Here is a 6535-nt window from a genome sequence, read left to right as displayed (position 1 = left end):
CTACTCAAAGCAAGCTTCTTTCGGGAGTCTCAGGTTAGGACTACAAACACCTAGGCAGCCATGGAGTCCATGGAAGGTCATGGGCCTTTCACCATCTCTCAGCCTCACATGGATATTGGTGAGAATTCGGGCAGGGAGTGGGGATTTAGCAATATGGCTGCTGTCTTGAGAACCTTCAAGGATGTGCTATAAATAGAATGATGGACTATGAAATAAATGAACTTTTCATGTGCAGTGGTCCTGCAAAACCATAGATATTTAACAGTTTATCTTAAGATTTGAACAGGTAGCCTTTCAAAGAACAAGCTTACCAACCCCTCCATTAGGCCCGACAGGACTAATGCAGTCCTAGGAAGTGAGTGGCCGTTCTTAGCCTGGCTGGCTGGCCTGATAAAAATTTTAAGATGATGTTGGGAAGCCATAGAATTGCATCCTAAGCAAATTTTGTGGCCGTGAGCAAAGATTGCAGGCAGAATGGATGCAGAAGTTCTCTAAGTGTAAATGTTTTAATTGCAGAATGTTCTTTTTTTGTTTGTGCATTTTTATAAATGCCATGTAATGGAGAGATTTTATGTTTGGTTTTACAAATTTTAGCTTTGCACATTGATCACTCAAAACGTTCACCACCCTGAATTTTCTTTTGTGTGATGATCAGGCTGCCTAGAAATGGATTGTGTGACTAATAAGCAGAAGCACATCCAAGGTGTCCAAAGCGCAGGAGGGAAGGTGTGTCGTGATCACCTTAGGGCAGGTGTGCAGAACTGCTTTCCACCAGGGGGTGGATTCCGGTTCAAGGAAGCTTTTGAGGGGCACATTTGAGGGGACGGGGAAGCTAAGGATAAAATGGTGGGACCAAAAATACTCCCACTCCCAGTTCTGGCCACCAAGTTTTAAGAAAGATGCAGAAAAATTAGGAAGGGTCCAGAGGAGGGCAGCAAAAATAATCCAGAGTTTGGAAAAACTGCCCTATGAAGAGAGACTGAGAGACCCAGGCATGTTCCGCCTCGAGAAGAGAAGACTGAGGAGGGACATGATATCCCTCTCTAAGTACCTCAAGGTTGTCACAAAGAGGAAGATCAAAATCTCTTCTTGATGATACCAGAGTGTAGGACACAGAGTAATTAATTCAAGCTGCAACAACCCAAATTCAGGCTGGGCATCAGGAAAAGCTTCCTCACTGTTGGAGCACTGCAACAGTGGAACCAGCTGCCTAGAGAGGTGCTGGGCTCTCCTACACTAGAGACATGCCAAAAGAACCTGGACAGCCATCTGAGTGGGATGGTGTGACTTGGTGTCCTGCAACAGCAGGGGGTTGGACCCGATGGACTTCTGACTCCTTCTATCTCTACTATTCTATGATTCTAGGTATTTCAGTCTTTGGCGGAGAAGGATGGAGCAGGAAACCACCAAGCAGTGAGGGGGCGTGGCCAGGGGAAGGGGTGTGGCCAGTAGAGAACCCCAGAGGGCCAGTAGGGGCCCAGATGTGGCCTCGAGGTTCTGAACTCTGCCTTAGCAGCTTTCTGAGGCTGCCCTATTCTCACTGCCCCACGCAGTTCCGATTTTCCTAGCATTTGCTGTCTCATGACACATTTTCCCCCCTCTTTCCTTTTGCCACGGTGCAACTCTTGAAATTTTCCTGATTGATTGATTGATTAAATTTCTACTTCACCCATTAATTGGGTAAACTCTCTGGGTGGCTAATACACACACAACCCTTTTCACCTGCCTCACAAGGTAACATAATCTCCCTCCCACACTTCAATTTGGAAAGCATAAAGAATCCCAAGCTTTTTTTTTTTTTTAATTATCTAGTTCAACCGTGAGCTGCCTGGAAGGGCCACGAACCTGGGCAGACAAGGCCCTTGAGGCTGACTTGGAAAGATTTCCCAGGCTGGCTGCCATTTGCCCCGTGGGCTTGGAACGAAAAGCAGCTCTGCAAAAGAGGCAACCCGTGTGCATTGGCTATGTAATTGTTGTGTGCTTATGTACACACATACCTACATACACACACTCCAGAGAGAGCAGAGCTTTCTTGCTGGATTGGAGAGGTAGTGTAGTGGTTACAGTGCCGGACTCGGGATCTGGAAGCTCCAGCTTCTAGTCCCAGCTCATCCCTAGAATTCACTTCTCCAAGATCCCACGGGGAGGGCAGACCACCACTTCCCACAGCTGCACTGCCAAAGTCTCCACCAAAATTGGGCAGCATCTTGTCCACAGGACTAGAAAACAAAATTTTTGTTTGCTACTGGAATTTGTGCTAGCAAAAGAAGGACCTAGTTAGCACTCAAGGATGAACAATCCCGCTGCCACTGCATTTTGGTGGTAAATTGACAAAATCTGTTTGGTTCTGCTGCCATTGCAGCGAATGCAGTGGTGGAGATAGCAGGGTCCATAAAGAAGGGAAGGGGCCATGGCCCACCCCGCCTTAGCCACTGATTTACTTGCCAACTCACGCAAGCCACTATTCAGGTCCACAACACCTGTTGGAATGCCTCTCCCAACTGCAGTCTACCCAGGTACTATGGGAGCAGCAAGCAAGAGGGCCTTCTCTGCGGCAGCCCCCCAATTACGGGATGATCTCCTCGCCCAGGCCTGGCTGGCTTCAACTCTGCTATCTTTTCAGCGCTGTTCTCTCTGCTGAGACATTTAAGAGCTCTAAATAACACCCAGGACATGAGGAGTCATCTGTTTTTAACAAACCTAGCTGTATTAATTTCCCTCAATTATTTAAGTTGCTTAAAGGTTCTGTTTTGCTTCTGTGGTTTCTTTTGTTTCTTCAGCTTTGGGAGGTACAAAAAACAAATAATGCAGTGAATAAAGAAGAGCTCTGAGCAATGATATCTTCTCGGCTTCCAGCAAGGAAGCTGCGTGACGCCTGCCTCAGCAAAGCCAGCAAAGAGTCACAGGGCACTTTCTAAAGACTAGCAGATTCATCTGATGCCGCTACAAGACCCACAGGGCAAAGTCTCACGCAGACTTGGACCGAAAAGATCTGATGATGAACACTGGGAGTTGCACGTCTTTTCCCAGGCTAAACGTGCATAGGTTGCCCCGATCCCCTCAGTGACCAATATCTCCACTTCCGGCTTCGATATGAGGATCATTCGTAGAGGCCTGCCTTTCAGGGCTGCTGTGCTGATTATTATTATTATGCATTTATAGTCTGCTTTTTTCCTCTTGCAAGGACTTGAAGGTGGCTTGTATTTGAGGAACTTGCAAGCTTTGCTAGCTTTTGGTGGCGTTTCCTCTCCAGAAGTCTCGGCCCAGACAAAACAGGCTAGCCTCTTCCTGGGTGCCCCTTCAACAGCCGGCAAAGTGTATATTCTTCTGCTTCTTTGTGCTCATCCTTAATCCTTGGTTTTTCAATATGATTTAGGTTTCTATAATTGCATGTATTTTGATTGCGCATTGCCTCAAGCACTCTGCTCCGAACATATTTTAAATAAAGAAATACATCCAAACTAAGGGATAGTTTGTTTGCTCTTTAGCAAGCTGCCATACTTTGGACACATCACAAGACGGCAGGACTCACCGGAGGAGACAACCGTGCCAGGCAAGGTGGAAGGCAGCAGGAGAAAAGGAAGACCAAACATGAGATGGTTGGGCCCCATGTGCAAAAAGCCCGTGTGGTGTAGTGGTTAAGAGTGTGGGTCTCAGGCGATCCAGGTTCTAGTGGATGGAGAAAGCCATGGAGCCAATTGGGTGACTTTGGGCCAGTCACAGACTCTTAGCCCAACCCACCTCGCAGGGTTGTTGTTGTGAGCATACGACTGAAAGCAAAAGGAAGAGAATGACGCGCTCCAACAGAGCAAAGCTCAGGGAGCCAAGGTTCCATTTGGATGCCAGGAAGCGCTTCCTGACAGTCAGGACGCCGAGGGTGTGGAAGGGGCTTCCACGAGAGGTTGTTGAGGCCCCATCGGTGAGGGTGTTCAAGGATAGGCCGGACATGCACATGGTGGGCATGTCGTGAGTGGAGGCCCCTTCTGACTCGCTCTGTTTCTATGTTTCTATGTTAGTGATGTGAGCTGCTTTGAGTTCTTTAAAAGGAAAGAAGTAGAAGATAAATAAAGGAAGCTGCAGCATTGAGTTTATAAGACCTGAGCGGGGCTGACAAGATCAGAACATTTGTGGGGGGTGGGGGTAGAATTCATTCACAGGGTCTCTGTAAGTCGGAGACAGCTTGACAACACATTGCAACAACAAAATGAGATCACAATTTATAAGAGAATAAATATGTACCTAGACAGTGTGCCTGCTGTGTCACTCAAGCCATGATCAGCTATCCTGCATCCAGTTGTTTTTGATTTTTTACATTATAAACTAGATGCGTGACCACTGGTTGCTTGTCCTCATTTGTAAGAGAGTCTGAAGGGGCAAAATTACTTCAAGTGCATTTGATCAAATCTAGATAACCTTTATTGACTAAATCCTGAAAGGTAAATCCTAAAGGATATGTTAAGCATCATTTTTAATGGATGCATCTTTTTATATAGGATGCATCACTATATCAAGATCAGTGGGATTTCAAATCAATGACAGAAGCTAAACAGCCAGACTGTGAACATGATCAATGCTGCATTACATGACTTTTGCGGGGAGGAATATTGCTTAGAGTTTAGTCGATGTGTATTTTGATATATTTGCATTTAAACTTTAATAAACTTGATTTAATAAAGAGTCCTGCCATCAATTTCTGCCAGACAGGAAACAGAAGAAATATTATTCTGGATCTGCCTAGAAGGAGAGAATATATCTAATAACTTGCACTCTGTGTGTGTGAGAGAGACTGAGAGGGAGGGAGGGAGACCCCATGCGATATTCTTCTCTTGGCAGGAAAAAGAATCATTCTGTCTAAGGCATTCCCATGCTAGCTGCATGTAGAAGGATACAAGCGAGAAGTGGGAAAGTAGTTGTGTGTGTGCGGGGGGGGGGGGTCCCTTAGCCAGTGGACCGCTGCCTCAGACCTTTGCACTGGGGAAAGCGCATGCTTGACAAACCTTACCAGGCCAAAATGCCTCATGGAGGATCCACCCAGTGCCTCAGCCAGGTGAGGAATGATGTGGGCCAGGTAAAGCTGAAATGGCTCGGTCATCTTCACTCCTTGGAGCTCGGGTGGAAAGCAGCTGCCCCATCACACAACCAGTTTCAGGGAGTACGTACTTCCTCTGAGCAGGGCAGCACTCACGCACCCCTGCAGGCCCAGCCTCCCCCTGTCCCTGCAGCTCCACTGGGAAACTACCACATGCCAGGCGGCAATCTGGCCCCCAGACCAGAGGTTCCCCATGCCTGATCTACAGTGTCCATTCAGTGTCCTAGTCCTGTGGTTCCCAGCCTTTCTATGCCCTGCACCTCTAGAAAATGTTTGATATATGCTCACACCCCCCTACAGAAATAATATCATATCTGAAGATGAAGAAGTCAACTTTCTTTTTTTGAACCACATACAATACTGCGGGTGAACAAATTGAACTCAAAAAATATGCTTTTAACTCAGTGCATAACATTCAAATATAGAGCAATTAGAAAAAATGTAAATAGTAAAATCAGTCCCAGTTGTGAACATAAAATTCAATGACTTCTTTGTTCCTGCTTCTCATTAATGATTTTGTCAAAACATGGAACTTGCTCGCTGATTGTGATCTGCAAGTCTGCCTGTGCATTCAGGCGATTCCTTGATTTTGTCTTGATTGGCAAAAGAGAACTGAACCCAAATGCAAACAAAATAATAATAAATAATTTATCATTGGGATAATTGTTGGTGAAAAACATTGTGGTTTGCCAATTTGGGCAAATCACAACAGAGCCTTCCTTTTTATCACACTCCCTGAAATTCCATCTTGCACCCCAGGTTGGGAAGCCCCGACCTAGATCCATTATGTGGCTCTTGGAAGCCATCTCACCTGACCACCACTTGATTCAGAAAACTCAGAACTGCAGCAGCCTCTCTTTGAAGACCTCCAGGTAGAAAAAAGCTGCCAGCCTTCTAAGCAAGACCAGCCCTGCCATTCGACAGGCAGAAAAGCTCACCTCGAGCAGGAGATGCTGAGGAACGGGGGAGCAGTGTTGGAGGGCGGAGCATCATATGCTGCTCCACCTTCCCTGGGCTCCCTAGGCTGGCTTCCTGCCCCCCAAAGCAATGCAGTTGCTGTCCCAGCACCATTAATGAAGTTACGCTCAACTACCAGCCCAGCTGTACTGACTTCTGTACATGGCATATGCGGTACCCACCTGTAGTTTATTTATTTATTTATTTAAAACATTTCTGTGCTGCCCCCATTGCCACAAAGCCTCGGGCTGGCTCACAACATAATTAAAAGAGTATAAATAACACTAAATACAATAAAGATTAAAAAGCCCGGTAACATCTCAGCTAAAAATTTAAAATCCTATAAATACATAATAAATTAACAATTAAAATAAGTTTTAAATAAAAAGGTCTTAGCCTGGTGCCAAAAAACAAATAACGACGGCGCCAGGCAGACCTCTCTGGGGAGCGCATTCCATAGGTGGGGCGCCACCGCAGAGAAGGCCCTCC

The sequence above is a fragment of the Varanus komodoensis genome, unplaced genomic scaffold (assembly GCF_004798865.1).
Source record: "Varanus komodoensis strain SLA01 unplaced genomic scaffold, ASM479886v1 scaffold2, whole genome shotgun sequence".
In the NCBI taxonomy this organism is placed as follows: Eukaryota; Metazoa; Chordata; class Lepidosauria; order Squamata; family Varanidae; genus Varanus; species Varanus komodoensis.
This window is presented reverse-complemented; position numbering follows the sequence as displayed.